Genomic DNA, 19,432 nt, shown 5'->3' with positions numbered 1-19,432 from the left:
GATCGGATCATGATGCCTTAGTCAGTATATAAGGGATTCCCATTCCCAATCCCAGGCCTAGCCAGTAGCCCTATACTCAGGGCTTAAAGTGAGGGGGAACGGGGTGGAACTGAGTTCCACCACCTCAAATGGTGAGGTGGACCATTTTAACCTCCACATTGGCCCTGCACAGTAATTCTCACATCAAAGCTTTCTAGTTTGCAGGGGGATGCCAAATACCCTACCACTGGCCCTGTCTCTGCCTAATGGGGGGAGGGGAGGGGATGTAATTAGGTGGGATAGAGAAATGAGTTCCCCCACCTCTGCATGACCACTTTATGCCCTGCCTATACTAAGGGTCTTAGTCACTAAGGCCCTTAGTATAGGGCAAAGCCTGGGATTGGGAATGGAAATCCCATTATATACTATATTATAGGATTCCCAATCCCAGGCCTAGCCCCCCAAAATTTGGAGGGCTCTTGCCCCCTAACCCCCGACTTTCCTGGGGGGGGGTTTGTCGAGCCCATGACCCCCTGTCCCGGGTTGGCTCTTTGGAAAGTTGGTCACCCTAGTAAGGAGGGAAGCGGACAGACTTCCCCCCTCTGGCCTGGGACAGGCGTCGCAAGAGGTGGCGAGAAGGACACCCCCTGCTGCTGCTGTTGGGGAACCAAGCAATTGGTGTGCCCTGTTGTTGCAGGCTCCAACAATTCCTATGGACCCCAACTACTGGCCCACGGCATCACTAACTGACTCTCTGTCCTTCCTCCATGCTGCCCCCCCCCCATACCACCACCACCGCAAATGGCTGCCTTGGATCTGTGCACTCAGCCATATATACCCGTGTCACCTGTATGATAACTGTACTGTCTCTGCTATCTCTGCAATGTCTTTGCTCATACTGTTACCTACCTGGCTGCTGCAGCGACCAGTGGCACCGCTGATGGCTGCCTAGGCAGTGCCGTCTTTCCCATTGGGCACGATGGGCAGTTGCCCGGGGGCCCTAGGACCTAGGGGCCCCCGGCCCAGCCCAATGGGAAAGATGGTGGCCGGGGTCCGGGAATCGATGGAAGCTATCCTGGCGCCAGAGCCGTCCCAGCACCGCCAGCTCGCCCGCTCCATCTCCCCCGCTAGCTCCCACCGCGGCTCGCTGTGTGCGGGAGACGTGATGCTATTTAAAATTCACGTCTCCCTCTGGACCGCCAGCCAATAGGCGCTTGCGGTCCAGCAGCCAATCAACTGGTGGCTGCTGGACCGCAAGCGCCTATTGGCTAGCGCGGTCCAGCGGGATATGTGAATCTTAAATAGCAGGCGCAGCAGCACACACTAGTGCACTGTTACAGCGGGGACTGGGAGCGCCTGGGCAGCGGACAGCTGGGGGGTCCCCACTGTCAGATGTCGCGCGCAGGGGCGATCCGCGGCACTGCTCCCCTCTCGTGACAGCCATCACAGCCGCCGCAGCTAACATCATCATCCCGCCCACCCGGCTCCCAATGTGCTGGTAAGTTGTGGCCATCAGAAGGGGGACCATGCTCGAGCTCCAGTATAACAAACCTAAAAGAGGTCCAGACTCACCACCCTGGTGTTGGATGGTATGGGTATGTTGGGGACAGTGAAAGAGTAGGGTGTGTAATTGGGAGTGGTGTAGAGGAATAGGGAGTGAATGTGGCACAAACAGGGGGACTAGGGTGTATATGTGAGTAAAGCTTTATAGGGGGTCTGTGGGTGGAACAGGGTGTTTGTGGTGGGGATAGAGGGTTATGGGGTGTATGTTGGGGGACAGGGTGTTTGTGGTGGGGATAGAGGGACGTGGCAATGAGGTCTCTCCTCTTATATGGAATCAGTATGGGAATTCTGTAAGGGGCAGTAATATGGGCAATGTTTAAGGGGCACTACGAGGGGAATTATGTGTAAGGGACATTACGCCGGAAGCTGACTGGCTGCCGCACGGAGCCAGAGAGGTGAGGGTTGGGGAGGTGACTGTGGGCTCCTGGGCAAACTAATTTGGGGGGGGGTCCAGTGAACTAGGTTGCCCAGGGGCCCTTCCTAATGTTAAGACGGCCCTGTGCCTAGGTGCTCTGTGCTGCTCTCGGCGGGCATGTGTTCCCTGCATGTAATGTCTCAATGTAATGTATGGAATGCCCCCTCCCCCCCCCCCTTCATCCCTGCTTGATGCTGCACTGTATTACCACAAAAAAATCCTAGTGTGCGCAAGCACACATGGCCAATAAAGTTGATTCTCCTCTATTCTATTCTAAGTTGTATATCACCAAACCCATTATAATAATTACCTCCATAATCCCACTAAACAATTAGCCCCAATTTGTGAGTGGCTTTGTTTTATGGGATATTTGTATGGCATGTTATCTATGCATGTATAGTATTTTGTATAGAATAGTCTATATTTTCCGAAGATTTAATATATCTCCACATATTGCTTATCCCATCCATTGTAACCTACAATATGTAGTGCACCCAAGAAGGGCCAGGTCACCATTTGCAAGGCAGGGTTTAATAGACTCGCAAGGCTGCAAATTTGCAGCCTTGCAAATCAACCAGAATTACCCCCTTAGTCCTTCCAGAGAGAAGTGCTATATAAATAAACATTGTTATTATTATTATTAGAGAAGTTATTTCTCATTGTTCATTAATACTTTTGTGAGAACATATATATTCATTCTAAGTCTTAAAATAATGTTGATTAGCTCATTTTAATTTCAAAGAACCAAAAGAAGAAATTATCTGGCCAGAGTGAAAAGTGTAAATGACTGGAATGTTGAACATTTGCTGTGTCTAATTGAATACTGTTCATTTCATGACTCATATCACACAATGTCCTTAAACTATTTCTATTCAAATACAGTATGTCTCCTTTGGTATAATGATTTTTATTTCTGCAACCGTGAAATGTTTAACTTGCATTAGAAAAGAATCTTAAAAGCTGAATTTTAACACTGTTACTTATGAAGCCTAAGCAAGAGCCTGTATATATTCAGTTACCTGATAATAAAGGCCAGATTGTATGCTCAAACGTAAAGGTACAGTACAGTCATGTGATGCGGTCAAAATCCCGGCAGTCTAGGAATCATACAGTATGCACTAAGCTTCAAAAGTGATAAAATGGAGAGTGATAAACAACCAACCAATCAGCTCCTGCCTGACATTTTTCAAACATGACATGGCAGTTAAGAGTTGATTGGCTGGTTGTTTATCACTCTCCCACAGTGCGGCCCCAGCTGGATCACCTGTTGTACCTCGCTCCACCACCTAAACAGACCCTATCATACTCACCCCCTCTGACCTGTCGGAGCTTCAGACACGCTCTGATCTTCCTGTCATCACAGTGGAGATTGACGGCATCTCCTTCCTGCTTGCTGCTTCCAGGTCACGTGATCACTACTGCTCGATAAGAACTGTCCTGCTGTAAACTTGGGCCAATGCAATGTTGAATTTCTGCGGGTAAATATGTGAGGGATCAAGGGGCCCATTTATCAAACCATATTTGCGGCTAAATCCCCGAAAACGCACGTTTTCGGGGTTTAGCCGCAAATACTAAGTATCCCCTAAAGGTATCATAGCGCCGCCAGCCGCATCCCCCATAGTTTTCTATGGGGGATGCAAAGCTGCCCAATGTATCAACATCGGGCAGCCTGGCATCGCACCCCTGGGCTATCGCCATTCTGATATGGCGATAGCCCATTGTAGCCTATGGCTACACATCGCGCTGCCCGAGCAGGGGTCGGCGGGGGTCAGCGCATAACCACGCATAACCGCGCATGCGCTGACCCCCCGGCTTCCGGCTTAGCACTTCGCAGGGACAGGCTCCTTTCGGAGCCCTGTCCCTGCAGTGCCAGGGATGATACATCCCAGTGATCTGATCGCATTTTACAATGTGATCCTAGGCGGTAATATTCCGCCCAGGTGCCCAACGTGTTTCGGCCATAGGGCCTTATTCAAGGGTATAACCGGCGGCCCACCTGGGGCCTCGCTTGCTGCCCATCAAGACTGAAGGCAGCCTGTAGAAGTGCCAGCTGAAGCCGGACAGCATCCACGGTGCCAGCGGTGTCCGCTCTCCCCAGGCAGGCTAGTAGGCCTGAACAGATGCCGATAACCACCCACCCACTCATCCCCGCAGTCACCACCAAATCCAACCCTGACTCAACACTCCCAGGCCACCCACCGGATTACAGTACCACTGAAACTCCATCTGCCACACAGTCGCGGGACACCGCTCTGAGTCTAACTTTCAAACTCAGATCACAGCTATACAGCACGCTTGGTTCCCCCTCTTTGTTGAAGCACTCTGGGTTTCTACTTCCCCCCTTGAGAGAGAGAGAGAGAGAGAGAGAGAGAGAGATCATCTTATGTTTATTTACTTATGGAATCATTTATTTATGCATAAATGTATTTTTATATCGTTTAGCTCTTTTTCAATATCTTTTATAATATTATTTTCATATTACGATATTCCATTTTTTAATAATGTCTACATGCATGTCTATTACTTGTGCCATTGTTTATCTTATTTTATCTTAGGAAGCAAACCTTTTACATTTATCTATAACGTCTGTCCTTAATACATTATTTGACCATTAATTACCATTATACCAAATACCGTCTGACACTTCATCAGGTTGCGCTAATCCAGACAGAGGGAAGCACCACCAATCAGAATTTTTTACGCAGCTATACGTTTTGATGGAGCAGTTTCTTCTACAGGCTGCTTGGGGCATGAAATAACATGTAGCTGATAGATAATGATATATGGATCCACTCTTGTTCTTACATTGGGGCAGATGTATTAAGCCTGGTGAAGAGAGAAAGTGTAGATAAACTGGAAGGAGATAACGCACCAACCAATCATCTCCTAACTGTCATTTTCAAACATATTTCATTGGCTGTTGTTTTAAAAAAAATTTTAATAGTCAGGCAGTGTGTATCCTGGCCAAGCCGCATCAGGGCAATTTCAAGCACAGGGTCAGAGTGAGGCAGTTACCAAGAAAGAGTGGTCCGGGGGTGTTATACTGTTTGTGTCTACTAAGTCCTGATGACTAGGGCCACTAAAAAAATCCCAACCTCAAGGTCAGTAGTGAATCCTCAAATACAGAACACATTAAATTGATATGACCACAATCAATTTATATACAGATATGTCTAGGAATGCCATCTTTTTTAGCTTGGGCTCAGTCGATGTGTGAGTGGCTACACTGCTCACCTGGCAATGTGGGAAATGGCTGTGGTCACAGAACGTACCTCTGGAGAGGGGAGACGGAATCTAATCCAGCAATATAAGTATTTGTAATATGGAGCTCCTAATGGAATTTTTACTGGAAACATCTCTTTATAAACTGTTGCACAATGCCATTCCAATTGGCAAGTATCTCCAGGGCATAAAGTGGTCATGCAGAGGTGGGGGAACTAATTTCTATATGCCACCTAATAACACCCATTCTCCTCCCCCCATTAGGCAGAGACAGGGCCAGTGGTAGGGTTTTTGGCATTCCCCTGCAAACTAGAATGCTTTTCTGTGAAAATGACTGTGCAGGGCCAATGTGGAGGTGTAAATGTTCCACCTCACCAGTAGAGGTGGTGGAACTCAGTTCCACCTCGTTCCCCCTCACTTTAACCCCTGAGTATCTCCATGCAACTGCTTCTGTTATTATCTTACATTTCTTTTTATTCTACTAAACTGCTCATTTAAGACACATTTATATGTTAAATAAAACTTCAGCGTAATTGGACAATGGAAACAAATTCCCCCAGCAATGGCCGAGCAAGAGAGATAAACATCCTACCTAATATTAGGAATGCAGAGATCTCAGATACTTACATTTGCAAACATATGGTAATCACCAGCCACAGCAATGTATATCTGCCCTGGTGGTCTTACCCTGCATAATAATAGCACATACAGTAGTTTGGGTTATATTTATGTATTTTTGAAATAGGAGCAAACTTACCCGAAGGTACCATAAGATTAGGCTTACCATACTATCGGGTACTTTTACTAAGATGGGAGATATAGTGAACATTGGATGTTACCCATAGGAGCACCTTCTAGGATAAATACTTGTCCAAGCTATACACCGCCAGCCGCCATTCCAACTAGTGGAACATCTTCCCACAGTGACTCCACAAAGGTCTGAAACTGCGCATATGACCACCGGCACCAGCAGTCACTGAGGAAAAGGAAAATCCGCAGCCAAGATCTGCTGGAGGGAACTGTTTGGAGTGGTAACTTTATCAGATTTACATTTAAAAAAGCTGTACAGCTACCAGTACAACAGTGGACAATATATTTTAACCCATCTTGGAGATCAAATTACTAACAAAGACGGTTTACTAATTTATCTATACTAGTCATTGCACAAATAAATACTAATACTGATCTGCTATCAACAACATAGTTAGGTCTATATAGACCTGAAATTTCTTTTTAACTAATTGTGTTATACAAAAGTACTTAATTTATGCTACTTGGCTTGCTTTATACTGCCTCTAGTGCTGTCTTGATTTTTTTGCTGCAGTTAGTTCATTGGAATTATGAGGTCCCTACTAGTCAGCAGCTGAGGTGGTATTACCACCCCCACTAGCGCTGAATCAAATTTTTATCTAAACTGGAAATGCCTCTGCATCCCAACATTCGTTAAAATATCTTGATATTCCGTGGGAATTCCAGCAATCATACAACATTAATGCATGGTTACAATAGGAAGAATGTGTTTTTCTTTTCCAACCATATTTTTCAACCATTGTAAATAGTTCTAAAACTGTAAAACAGAACCTCTTTCAATAGCTCATCATTTAAATGGATACTTGCAGATTGATCCACTGTATTCTTTAAGAGCTGGAAATAATAGGAATGAATAAAACTGTCATCCAACGTGCAACTATATATACTGACGTGGGCATTTGAAATAGATGGTTCTTTCCAACTGGCTTCTATTATAATAAGAAAAACATTTAAAATCCTATCCTGTATTCTAATATATTCTGGCTATCAATTCTACATTTTTCAATTTTATATTTAGTATCTGAGCTAGACACTAGAGGAATTTAAAAAATCTCAAGAGATAGATCATCGGCTTTAGAACATGAAAACCTTTCTTAAATGGCTGATAGGTAATCCTTCTAATGCATTCAAATCAGTAATAATATCTGAAATAAAGTCAGGAATCCAGCCGACTGGAAGCTTGCAAAGATCTTTAAGAGTAATTAGGAAAATATTAGAGATGTGCAGGTTCTGTTTTACTCTGATTTACTCTGATATCAAAGCAGGATCTTATTGGCTATCCCAAATCACATGACAGTTGTTGACAGTTGATAGCCAATAAGATCCTGATTTGAAATCAGAGTAAATCAGAGCCTGCACATCTCTAGAAAATATACTATGGTATTGGACAAGGCCCAAAAATATTTAAGAATATTTCCCATGTTCAGTGTAATAGATGAAATTTGTTAATTTCATTATAGGCCCCTTCACAATTGTATACTGTACATACAATACTTTGATGATCTATCACAAGACTGTCTGTGTTTGGATATGGAATTAATAAATAATAAATTATATTTTAAGTTTAAATAAAAAAAAATTCCTAGCCTTTTCAAAAAATATATTGGAAATTAATTTTCCCTTTTTCCAATTGCAAATATAGTATAAGTACAGGTTGCGTCTCCCATATAGGAAACATTTTTTATTTCAGACTTTTCAATATTTAATGCACAAGAAATTGTCACTTGGCGTTCCAGGTCACAAGATGGATCAAGATGGCAGGGGCATACTCCGCTATAAAGCAAAGTTTGCTAGTGATTCATACAATCAATGCAGGGTATGGGTCATAGGGTCAACAGCACTTAGGTAGACAGTCAATAGGTCAACCACTATTGGTCAACAATCACTAGGTCGACACATAATATAGGTCAACATTCATTAGGACGACGTGGTCAAAAGGTTGACACACCCATTAGGTTAATATGAAAAGGGTCAAAATGAGATTTTCATGCTTTTTGTGTCTATGTCGACTTGAGTCAACATGGGTATCATATAAGTGTACCACGTCCCCTGGCATGGCTCACTTTGCTCACCATGCTTCGGGCACGGCGCCTCTCTACACTTGGCACACTATTATATTCTCACGCTATGCCCATTTGGATAGTAAACTATGAAAAACCACCTTTTTGGATTTCTCTTGAATTGTGCCTTGCTAATTCAGTCTCACTTTGCTGATTAGAGTAGGAAAAAAGGATGAACAGTGCACTGTTCATCCTTTTTTCCTACTCTAGTCTTCCCTACGGGACTAACTATCCCGTCCACTGAACAGCTGCAGGCTAAGCAACACGTGACACTGCGCCCCCAGTTCTGACCCCCAGGGGACAGTCCTATCTTTTTTCACTTTGCTGATTGCATGAAGCAAGATTGGAGAATATTAGTGATGACAAAGTTAAAGAGTTAATAAAGTCTCTTTGTGAGCACCTTAGTAATGAAGAGCGTTAAGAATTACCAGAAAAAATAGTGTTATTGAACCTGGGGACACAATGTAGAAGTGGAAACTTTCCTCACCATTAAAATCCCCACCATCACACAAATCATGGACCAGTTCACCAATAAGTGGTTGAGTAATAGTGCACACTGCTCAATCGCAGTTGCAAAAGCAAACCGGACACTGGCATTCATTAAAAGGGGAATGGATTCAAGGGATGCCAATGTGATAGTGCCTCTTTACAAGGCATTGGTGAGACCACACTTGGAATATTGTGTTCAGTTCTGGGCACCGCACCTTAAAAAGGACATAAATGAATTGGAGCAGATACAGAGAAGGGCGACTAATCTAATAACAGGTCTCGAATCACTGGAATACAAAGATAGGTTAACCAGGCTGAATATGTTTTCACTGAAGAAATGGAGGTTGAGAGGTGATATGATTAGTATGTTCAAATACAGGATTGAGAATCATATGGGACTGGGAGATGATTTGTTCACTAACAGGCCTATAATTGGGATACGTGGGCATGTACTGAGGCTCGAGGAAAAGAAATTCCATACTGAATTAACAGGATTCTTAGTTATTAGAGCAGTAAAATTGCCGGTGGGGGTGGTTACAGCAACTACTGTTAATGAATTAAAATCAATACTGGATGCATTTTTGGCCACTAAGGGAATCCTATAGATTTGACTCAAGTCAGTAGTTACAAGTTAGATAGGTTGAACTCGATGGACTAATGTCTTTATTCAGCCTTAATTACTATGTTACTTTGTTAATAATGATCCTGCCGGGAGCAAGCAATAAGACCAAAGTGAGATGTTTTCAACACGATGTCCTAATAAATAGTTGCTTCATGAGAATACATAAGGAAAAGGTAGTCACATCCCTAATAGGGAAGCCATGTGCACAACAGAGTGTGAGAAAGCACAGAAATTCATAATCATGTCAGTAAAAAGTACATTCAGGAGCCATACCCATGATGGGGTTCAACAAACTTAAGGGTGCAGAGAATTACACTACGTAAAAACAATAGAAATGCAAGAAAAGAAAGAGTAGTACAACACAAATATTCCATCAGAAATGGGAAAGTATCACCTAAAGACAAGGCGATAGAACTACAGGCAGCATATGAAGAAGAGAGTCTAAAAAGAAGATTTGATTTGAGATGTGTCTTGTATAATACCATGTCATGCGATGGAGTAGTATGTCCACATTGATAGAATGATGTCCATATCTTAACAATTAACATTTGTCCAAGTAATATATAAAAAGATCGCCATGGCAATGTTGCAAAATTTAACATCCGAGTTATAGACTTTCTAGTTGTGGAATTGGAAATAAACACAGCCAAGTTAACCACAGACACAGTCATAGTAAAACTACTACAGTTCTAGGAACATGTGCTAGTTGAATTGAATGCTGACAATACCTTATTATACACTAAAAGCGAAAACCTTAAACAATTCAAATACAAGTGTTATATGTCACAAAATAAATTACAAAACATTTTAAAGTAAAATGAAGTATTCAGTTTATGCAGAATAACATCAGTCCGTTTTGAGTGTCAAAGACAGCCACAGAAAAGATTGCTGGTATATTGACCCATGTGCTACCAGGCATTTTTTGCATGCAATGAAGAGTGGTTCACCACATTAGCCATGTGTGATTATTATTATTATTATTATTATCATTTATTTATAAGGCACCACAAAGGTTCCGCACACCAGAAGGGGAAGAAGTGAGCATAAACAGGTTAGGATGAGAGATGGGACGGTTTTATGCAGAAGGGTGGGAGGAAGATCAGCTTAGTCTTTGATATTTTAAGTCTAAAAAAATGCTGGGTCATCCAAGAGTAGAGAAAGTTGGAGATATGAGTGAGGACAGAGGGAGAGAGATCAGGAAAGAAGCGGTAAATTTCAATATGTGTTTGTTTCAATGAGGATCAAGTCAATATGTATATACTTGTAAGGACACTTCATAACATTTAATGCACCCGGTGAGGGGGTTAAACTTCGAGGATTGGTGAAAATAAGCCACCCTCACCGTTTAACCCCCTGGCTGGCCGCTCACCCTATTCAAAGTTCCATGCAGGGAGCCTGCGGCATTTAGCCGGCAAGCCTCACTGTTTTGTGGCCGCACACACTGTTTCCTCCAACCTGTAAAAACCCAGCGAGGTGGAAACGGTGTGTGCAGCGGCGTCAGTTGAATACGGACCTGCGAGCTGTGATGGCAAGCAATCAACACTGTCAAAGCTCACAAAAGAGCATTGCATACTGCCCAATGATGACTTCAGAAGAATAAAACCCAATTACTTAATCAAAGAGTAGTCTGAAATAGTAATGAAGTCTGCAGACTGCAAAACACTAGTGAAAAAACAAACCAGTGCGGACTAAAGACTTTAAGATCTGACAAGGTAGAGAATATTCCGCCCGAGGAGAGCAGAAACTAAACCCCCATTGTGGTCAGTGGCTATCTGCGGGAACAGGTGAGCTTACACCTGCCCGCCTGTGAAACCCACCCGTTGAGGTTATCGGTGGGTGGTGCTGGTCAGTGGCTATCTGTGGGTGAGCTTACACCCGCCTGCCCAGCCTGATGGAGAGAGGGCTCCACTCCAGCAGCCTCTGAAGAAAGCCGGGGGGTGGGAGTCCCACTCCCCGTCTATGTTGAGGGGAGGGGGGGGGGGAGTGTCTCAGCGAGTGAACATTTGCCTAGACTGCTGGGACAGCTCACACCGGCCCTGAATGTACCTATATCTAATTTGAGTATTGAACCCCAGTATCAACAGCATCCAGCTCCCAGAACACCCCAAGATGCTCATAAATCTCAGGAATAGGGGGTTATTTAGACCTGACCGTTGCTGTGCGAATTTGCAAGCCGATCGATTATAGAACGACCGTGCATGCATCTGGGCCGCAGCCACAGCAACAAAAATCAGCAACTTTTTTATTTGCAACCTGGCCACTGTTTGATTGACAGGAAGTGTGATATGCAGCATCAATATCCTCCTCCTGGGAATAATGGACACATGAGTCACAATGAGACACAAGCGACTTTCTAATATATTCTTTCACACAGCGTGTTTTACATCTTGCAGTGACTAGCCAGTAATGTTGCTACACACATAATAACAGTGTGATAAAAAGACATTTATGTACTTGTCATTGTTCAAGAATATAGACACTTTCTGCTGTTGTTGATCTGAGCAGTTCTCTCCATCATGCTGCCTCTTTTTATTGTTTTATATATATATATATATATATATATATATATATATATATATATATATATTTCAAGTCATATGTATTTAAAGAGATTAAAGGAACAACCTGCATCTGTGCATTACTCTACTGCTACCATGATCGCCTGTGGCACCCACTATCAAAAGCAGCTGGTACAGGTGAATGAATTAGCAAACAAGGGATGACCCTTCACCATCAATCACAGAACGCCATGTGTGGGAAGAAAGCGCGGATTTCCCAGGGAAATGACTCAAAGGCGTTTGTCAAGAGCATCTCAGAATGCAGAAACACCAACTAAGCATAAACAGACACAGGACACATAGTCAAATCAAAGGTATAAAATGTAACTCCTTAATAACTGTTTAGTGTACTCGTACAGAGGGCCAGGTGTATCAAGGTTCAAAAAGTGATACAGTGGAGAGTGGTAAACAACCAGCCAATAAGCTCACAACTGACATTTTTCAACCCCAACCTGTAACTTTGCCGTTAGGAGCTGATTGGCTGGCTGGTCTGTTTACTACAGCTCAATACTGAATACTGGTGGAAATATTGGTGAGGATTGAGAGAGAGAGAAATGCTGATGAGTTCACTTAAGCATGGAGTGAAATGTAAGATACTCATAGGCGTGCGCACAGGGGGTGCCAGGGGTGCACAGGCACCTCCTAATGACTGGCTCCCCCCGCACAATTGCAGCACCTCCTACCGACAGCGGCAGTGCCCCCTCCCCCGGCCGGCTAGCAGTACCTGTGCTGGGTTGCTGGCCTGGCTGGGCTCCTTCAGCAGCAGTCAGCACAAGTCGAGTGTTCAAAAGGGGGCGTGGCCACGGGGGTCCGTGATTAGGCCACGTCCCTGCCTTTTCCTGTGCCCGGGTAGACCACACTGCAGCTGCAGCGGCCCTGCCTACTGTTCTGTCACTGTGGCAGGCTCCCAGGCTGGCTCCTGGCTGAAGCCTGAAGGTAATGTGTGCACTGCAGAGACTGGGGAGTGTGACATTTATTGTGTGGGAGTGGGCTGTGTGGGAGAATGTACTGAGGGGAACAGGGGGCCTGATTCAGGATCACTCACTAAGCAACAATCTTTTGCTGCTTAGCAAGTAGAACACCGCCCGCAAATAACTGTGAAAACTGTAATGTTTTTGCTGTATTGTTACCTGCCTGGCTGATGCGGTGACCAGTGGCGCCGCTGATGGCTGCCTAGTCGCTGTGCAGCTCAGCACTTATGTGTGCCCTGTGTGATAACCGTACTGTCCCTGCTGTATTAACCGTACTGTCCCTGCTGTATTATCTTATCCACGGTGCCACTGGTCACCGCAACAGCCAGCTGTTGCGGCGACCAGTGGCGCCGTGGATAAGAATTTTTTTTCTTTGGTTGCCTAGGCTCTGTGATGCTCGACAGGTACGTGTTCCCTGTGTGATAACTGTACCGTCTCAGCCTATATTGTTACCCACCTGGGGGTCCAGTGGCGCAGCGAATATATGTTCCCTGCGTCTATATCCCTCAGGGTACATCTAGCGTTTACATATAATACATATATTAGTCACTATGCACTGTGTAATATAAATATGGGTCACTATGTGCTAATATTAGTCACTATGCACGGTGTAATGTGAATATGGGTCACTACACTCTGTGTAATGGGAATATTGGTCACTACATGTGAATATTGGTCACTGCGCGCTGTATAATATGAATATGGGTCACTATGCACTATGTAATGTGACTATGGGTCACTATGTGTGAATATTAGTCTCTATGCGCTGTGTAATGTGACTATGGGTCACTATGTGCGAATATTGGTCACTGTGCTGTGTAATGTGAAAATGGGTCACTACGTGCGAATATTGGTCACTGCGCGCTCTATAATGTGAATATTAGTCACTGCGCGCTGTATACTGTGAATATTGGTCACTGCGCGCTGTATAATGTGAATATGGGTCACTGCGCACTGTATAATATGAATATGGGTCACTACGCGCTGTGTAATGTGAATATCGGTCACTAAGTGCGAATATTGGTCAGTACATGCTGTGTAATGTGAATTTGGGTCACTACATACTGTGTAATGTGAATATGGGTCACTGCACGCTGTGTATAGTGATTATGGGTCACTACATGCTGTGTAATGTGAATATGGGTCACCACGCAGCCATTTTCCCAGTGGTCTTTACCGCTGCTCTGCCGGACCGATGATGAGGTGAGTAGAATTAAATGGGTGAAGGGTGTACAGCGTGTCGGGCCCCCAGCGACACTTATGTGGCATCATATGTAATAGCTATTATTACAATGTGTGGTATAATATGTAATGGGCATTATGGAATGTGTACTGGGCATTATTGCATAATGTGCAATGGGCATCACAGTGTCAGGCGTAATGTGTAATGGGCATCATGGTGTGAGATGTAATGGGCATCGTGGTCTGGGTCAATATGTAAGGGGCATCATGGTGTGAGGTGTAATATGTAATGGGCATCACAGTGTGAGGTGCAACATGTAATGGGCATCACAGTGTGAGGCGCAACGTGTTACGGGCTTCACAGTGTGAGGTGTAACGGGCATGACGGTGTGAGTCACAACGTGTAATGGGCATTACGGTGTGTGGCGTAATATGTAAAGGGCCTTACAGTTTGTGGTGTAATGGGTATAATGTGTTTGGTACAGTGTTTGGTATAATGTGTGTGACATAACGTGTATTGGTCATTATGGCATGTGGGTGTGTGACGTGTATTAGGCATTACAGTGTGAGTTTTTGGCACGCGCCTTCAGCGCACACTGCCCCTATTATCCCTATTTTACAAAAATTCGTCAAGCCCTGGCATAATGTGGAATGTCCATTACTGTGTGTGGCATTATGTTTGATGGGCATTATGGTCTGTGGTATTATGTGTATTGGGCATTATGCTGGGTGGCATTATGTGTAATGGGCATTACTGTTGTGCGGCATTATGTGTGATAGGCATTATGGTGTGTGGCATTATGTGTAATGGGCATTACGGTGAGTGGCATTATGTGTAATGGGCATTATGGGGTGTGGCATTATGTGTAATGGCCATTACAGTGTAAATTTTTGCAGCGCGCCTTTGGCGCGCACTGTCCCTGTTTCTCGTGTGTGTGATGGGAATGATTAATTCTGAAGCCCATATACATAAATAAGTCACCTTCTTTTTAGTTTGCATTGATGCCCAGTAGGCGTGATGGACACGCCAGGTAGGCTTTGATTGACATGCCCAGTAGGCGTGATGAAAACGCCCCTCCAATGGTGCACCCCCTAATTAAATGGGCTGCGCACGCCTATGAAGATACTCCATTAAAGAGAAAGTGTAAGCACAGGTAGAACACCAATAACCCGGCAACCTGGGTTCCAGCACTTTGCCTGATAACCCGTTTTGCCGGATTATGAATGGTACCCTTGGAGCACGGAATGACCTGCATCTGGTTCCACCCACCACAGTGCGACCCCCTCCGCACCCGTTTCACCTGCAGCAGTGCACCTCAAACCCCCCCTTGCAGTCCATGTGGCAGACCAACATGACATTCTGACAGTCCGAAACATAATGCAATTATTGACCTGACACCCAAAAGGTAGGAGGGCATGTTAAGTCCAAGTTCAATCCTTAGGACAGCTATGGCAATAATGAGACAAAGGAGATCTTATAGTCTGTATCCAGGTACATAGATACCAGTTAGATTAACTGTTGGTACTTGTGTATTATCACGGCGCCGTTAAGTAGTTTGCGTAATTGTCCTATTCTCAAAAGGTATGGTACTTGTGTAGTTTCACAGCGGCACTGGACTCGGATCGCATCGCATGCGATGCAATGTGATGGTACTTGTGTAGTTTCACAGCGCCACTGCCCGCATATTGCATCGCACACAAATCGCATGCAATCGCATTGTGTGATGCGATGCACTTTAGCACACCCCCGCTATCCACATCACCCCGACGCATGGAGAGGGGCCGCGCTACGTGTCCTCCCAACCTGTTCATACCCTCACTATCCACGTTGGCATGGAGTTGATTTTATAAAGTGTGGCGAGCACAGCGCGTTGAGCCCTGCGAGGGGCTGCGGTAAATGAGCCTGAAGCATGGCGAGAGCAGCGAGCCTCGCCAAGGGCCGTACAATACATGTCATACATTTACCGTGCCCCCTCGCAGGGCTCGCTGCGCTCTCCATGCTTCGGGCTTGTGTTTTTGGTACCTGTGTATTGTACAACTACAAAAAAGCATGTCGCATTGCATGCCATGCCATATGATCGCATGCGATGCAATGAGATTATACCTGATTTTTTATTGTACAGGCACCCAGACCCAATTTTACATTGTACACCCACCCTGCGAGGGGCGGCGGTACGCGTCCTCCAACCTTTTCATACCCCCTGTGAGGTTACCGGTTCCTCAATCACTCAGACACCAAGCAGATCAAACCAAAATACGGTTTATTTTTTCACAGCACACACAAGTAGATAAAGACAGGAACAAGAGGCAAAATGTAGCATAGAAACATCCAGGTAGCAGTTCAAGTCCTTGTAGCATCACAGTTCCAAATCACAAAACTATCACTCTCCACACAGCCGTGATAGCAGATGTTCCACACAATAGCGTAGTAGGATGCCCACCCCGGGCAAACGATGTGTTCCACAAGATCCAGTAGAGGGTATGACCCCTTAGCCAGGATTGCGACTAACATGAGGAGCTGGCATGTGTACCAGTCATTTTAAAACCTTCTAAATTCCCATGGCGCTTGAACTATCAGTGGGCTTGCACTGGGTCTCGATTGGTGGATTCCAGAGTCAGGTATATTCCCCCTCCCAGCTACAGCTGTCCATCTGCTGCTGCCCCCCCTGCTGGGTCCGGTTCCAGTGAGTCTGCTAGTGACCAGAGATACACAAAGAAGTGCGAATAAGGAGGAACAACCACAAGGTAATTTGGTTATGTCCTGATTACCCCCCGTGGACATAACCTTTCTATAAATAGCAGGGGAATTGGATCACCCCCTGTGGACATTTCCTGTCTGACCATATTTGGGCAACATCCTCTGATATACAGTCTAATACTATGGTTCTGGAAATACACACAGATTTGGGGGATAGAAATATCTATGGAGAATAAGAGGGTACAGACGGACTAAAAAGTACATTAATCACTACACCTAATAAAATATAATAATTACAGTCTTACAGTGAGTCTGATAACTTCACACCCCCACTATCCACGTCGGCGTGGAGTTGATTTTATATAGTGTGGCGAGCCCGAAGCGTGGCGAGCGCAGCGTGCCCCGCGAGGGGACGCGTAATAATTGTGAAGTAATGCGCGTCCCCTCACGGGGCTCGCTGTGCTCGCCACGCTTCGGGCGCGGTGGCTCGCTGCGCTCGCCACACTATATAAATTCGACTCCACAGCGACGTGGATAGTGGGGGTATGAAAAGGTCGGAGGACGCGTACCACCGCCCCTCGCAGGCTCGCTGCGCTCGCCACGCTTCGGGTTGGCGTTGATAGTGGGGTGGCGTTAACAATGGGGGGGCATTTAACATTGTCATTACCCATCAGGGCGGGGATTCAATTAAAAATCAGGTCTGGGTGGGCATTTAACATTGAAATCGCGTCGCATCGGATAACTTAATTAGTGGTATGCGATGCGATGCGACGGGCGCCGTGATACTACACAAGTACCGTGTTTTTTAATAGCAAGTATTGTGTGAGGTATGTTTAAGGGTAAATTTCACATAGCGCATCTGATTCAGACCTGATCACTTATCTGAGCATGCGCATACCCCCAGCATTTTTGGGACTGCTCTGACTGCAGCCCAGAGAAGCGGGATTGGGCTGCATGATAAGGCAGGGAGCCAGCTCTCTATTTATTGCAGCCTGCACTGGCAGTCCCAAGGGGAGGAATAACCCACCAATGGCACTTCTTTATGTGTCTGTGACTGACAAATAGAATGTCCAATAGGAAGCCACTGCCAGTCACAGTGAAGCCAGTGCAGTCTCACAGACTGCAGCAGTTTCACCAAACCTCCCAACTGTTGCCTTCAATGGGAACATCGTGGGAGTGAAATGGTTTGTAGTCCATGCCCCCTGGCCACCAGGCCATGCCCCCAAATTTCGGCACTCGCAGAGGTCCCTCCTGCAGCATTCCTAAAGTTGGGAGATATGGTTTCACTGACAGTGAGGGGGTGGATTTTCCTGGGGGATGGGGGCAGCCCGTAGGTAAAATCCACCACCGGTAATGAGGTTTACATACCTTGATATTTTGAACAAAGGTAATATGTAATTCAGCAGGATGTTTGCTATTACAGAACAGACAGCAGTATGGTATAACGAAATGCACAGTCTTAAGCGGGTCTGTTTTCCATTTCGACTGGCAGATAATTATTTAATTACCGATATGTCCTGTATTAGCTGAGACTACCATGGAACAGTATGTGTTCTGCTCTAAGTATTTACATAGTAACACTTGGTTGTGTAGGAGGCTGTAGGATTGCAACCTGCTCACAAGTAGACATATGACGATCATTCTATTCTCACCCTTTCCTTCAATCTTTCCTCATTTCATTTAATAGTGTGCTTTTCGCTTTCATATTCTCTGCTACGGTACACATGCCTTGCTTTGCCTTGTTATGTGCTATTGTTTCACACGTATAATTACGGTACATTTGGACATTTTGTTCAGCAAGTTAGTTACTAAATAATTTAGGATTTTTTTGTGTATGAGAAAGAATGAGTCTACAGTTGTAGTCTACTGTGTAAGTAATGTAAAATGCAAAATATGTATTGTATATGTATGTTATCTTATTATTTTCCAGCATTAAGGTGACACTAACAGCTAATAAAAGGTGCAGTACAGAAGCTCCCCTCCAGTGGCAGAATTAGTGGCAGTGAAGCCATTGGATTGCATGGGACCTGTAGCTATAGAATATGCCAGCAGCCAGCAACTTTATATTGATTCAAACTGACTCATTAGTATGCTGGACCTCCATGGGCCTCTCCCAGTCATCTACTGCCTCTCCCCATCACAACTGCCCTCTCACCTACTACCTTTCTCTGTCACCCTCCACTTATACATATCCCTCTGCCTCTACTCATCACTCACTTTCCATCACCCACTGCCTCACCCTATCGTCAACTATCTTCATGTTACTCTCTGCCTTCCTATGCATCCCTTTGCCTCCATCTGCACTGTCTCCCTATAACCATCACCCTCTTCCTCTCTCTGTCATCCATATCTACGCAGTCACCAACTACCTCTCCCCTCTAACCCCTTTTCTATCCAGTCCCCACCTACCATTCACTGTCTCCACATGCCACCCTCTGACTTCCCCTATCTCCCACTGCCTCTCGCTATTACCTTCTGAATCTCCTATACTGCCTTTCCCTGTCACCCTCATATCCACACTCCCTCTCCCTTGTCATCCTTTACCTCTAGCCATCACCCACTGCCTCTCCCTATTTCCCTCCCAATCACTGCCTCTTCCTTGCCACCCTCTCCATCTACCATCTACCCTTTATCTGTCACACTTTGACTCCTCAGCCATCCACAGCATCTTCTCCTCTGTCACCCACTGCCTCTCTCTGTCATCCACTGCCTCTCCCGTAGCATATTTTTGAACCTGCAGGTTATTTTGCTGCTCCAAACTTTAGCCAGATCTCCAGGCTCTTTAATACAGTTGTAGCTGCCAGGGCTCTGAATGTTTTATATTGTTCATTATCTTTGATTGACCAATTTAAAACAGTGGCAG

General features: G+C 45.1%; 1 long non-coding RNA gene across 1 annotated transcript in view; it reads right to left on the bottom strand.

The window, feature by feature from the left end:
- Positions 1-4,553: 4,553 nt before the first annotated feature.
- LOC146031889 (uncharacterized) overlaps positions 4,554-19,432 on the bottom strand; it is a 61,404-nt gene continuing 46,525 nt past the window's right edge. Inside the window, exon 3 of the long non-coding RNA XR_014457346.1 lies at positions 4,554-4,783. This is a non-coding gene — a long non-coding RNA (uncharacterized LOC146031889). The remainder of the gene's footprint in view (positions 4,784-19,432) is intronic.

Source organism: Crinia signifera, chromosome 1 (genome assembly GCF_055691185.1).
Source record: "Crinia signifera chromosome 1, ASM5569118v1, whole genome shotgun sequence".
Lineage (NCBI taxonomy): Eukaryota > Metazoa > Chordata > Amphibia > Anura > Myobatrachidae > Crinia > Crinia signifera.
The sequence above is the reverse complement of the archived record's forward strand: the minus strand, read 5'-3'. Positions and strand labels throughout refer to the sequence as shown.